Source organism: Solanum dulcamara, chromosome 7 (genome assembly GCF_947179165.1).
Source record: "Solanum dulcamara chromosome 7, daSolDulc1.2, whole genome shotgun sequence".
NCBI lineage: Eukaryota > Viridiplantae > Streptophyta > Magnoliopsida > Solanales > Solanaceae > Solanum > Solanum dulcamara.
Window position 1 is genome coordinate 49,040,299 of NC_077243.1, and position 1,824 is coordinate 49,042,122.

Here is a 1,824-nt window from a genome sequence, read left to right on the forward strand (position 1 = left end):
TTGATATTAAAGAACTAAGGAAGGTAATTCCAACACAATGTGGAATCAAAGGAGTACCAATTATAGGACTACTTGATGAAAGACATATTCTGATCCGACTAAATTTTCTGGAAGACTATGTTAAAATGATGTCAACCCCTATTTATTACCTAAAGGTGCATGATAGGTATTGCCAAATGAGATCTTTTATATGGAATCCATGGTTCAACCCAAAGAAAGAGACATCAAAGGTTGTAGCTTGGATAAGCTTCCCTGAACTACCACCAAATTTTTTTGTTAGAGAGGCAGTCTTCTCCATAGCAACTGCAGTTGGAAAGCCACTGACGGTAGATATGGCCACAGCAAATAAGACAAGACCAAGCTGCGCAAAAATCAAAGTTGAGGTCGATTTGTTAGCAACATTACCAAAAAGGATTAACATTGCGGAAGAAGACGAATCAGGAATACTAAAATCAAAATGGGTAAGGATAAATTATGATTACCTACCAAAATATTGCAAGCACTGTAGACTCCAAGGTCATGAGGAGAAGGAATGTAGAAGTCTTAATCCTGAATTGGCAAAACAGTTTAAAGAAGATTTTCGAAAAGAAAATGCACAAGGAATTGATACAGAAACTCAAAATAAAAAAGGCATTCATGGAAGAAGGGGAGGGTACTTTATTGGTAAACAAGAATGGATGCAAAGAAGGAGCAAATACAAAAAGGATAAATCAGGGATTATAATTGGGGAAATGAGTCCAATTAAGGAGACAACCATGACAAATACCAATCCATTTGCAGCACTAGAAGAGATCCCACAAAACCAAGATATTGTGAATAATGAACAAGTACCACAAGAAGATACTAGAACATGGATTGAGAAGAGTTTCTATACCCACAAAAACCAAACAAAGGAAACAAACAATATCACTAATGATACAGAAGTAACACAGGGAGACAACTTCAAAAATGATCATGAAAACCACAACAAACACTTAGAATCATCAACTGATCAACAAAGACCAAATGACAGTGTGGAGGATATCTTTTCTGAGGAACCACAAACACAGACACCAAAAAGAATCCTCCAAATAGAAAATGCAACATCAAGTCTTCAAGATGAGGAGTTTGAACAGAACAACAAGAGCACCAATCAATCCAGTGTGAACAGTAGCAAGACCACAGCCACAAGCAGAGGGGAACAATCTTCTGATGCACATACAAACATGGTAAAATTTCAAACCCCTGATCTAAATCAAATACAGCAAGAAAAGGAAAACAATAGTCAAAACAAAGATTTGCATTTAAAAAATAATAATAACAACTGGTGGGAAGGGGATAGACAGAAGGAAAATCAGCAGAAAATAACCAATATTACAAACAACATGGAAACTGAGGAAACCAGACAAAGAAATATAGAAGGAACAGAGGAAATCCAAGATTTTAACAAGGAACAGCAGAAACAAGAAATATCAACAAAACCAAAAATAAACATAGAAAGAAGTAACAGAGATTTAGATGAACATACCTTAGAACACAATCTTGAAGCAGCTTTGAGAGCAGGAGATATATCACCAAAATATATTTAAAAAGGAGGGAAGGAGAGAAAAAAAATATCAAGAGAGACAAGTGTACCACCTGGAAATGGAGTACATACAAGAAGGCAGATTAATAAACTCAATAAACCATGATTAATAATCTCATATGGAATATTAGGTCAGTCAATACCATGGAAGCCTTCACAAGGTTGATAAAGCTTAATCAAAAACACCAATTTGGATTCATAGGTTTAATGGAACCTTTTCAAGACTCAGACAAGATAGAAGAATATAGAAGAAGACTTGG

General features: G+C 35.4%; 1 long non-coding RNA gene across 1 annotated transcript; it reads right to left on the reverse strand.

The window, feature by feature from the left end:
- Window positions 1-317: 317 nt before the first annotated feature.
- On the reverse strand, window positions 318-1,550 carry LOC129896923 (uncharacterized). The gene is made up of 3 exons (XR_008768081.1): window positions 1,508-1,550; window positions 487-549; window positions 318-361 (listed from the first exon to the last, which is right to left on the reverse strand). It is a non-coding gene; the product is annotated as an uncharacterized LOC129896923 (long non-coding RNA).
- Between the last annotated feature and the right edge of the window lie 274 nt (window positions 1,551-1,824).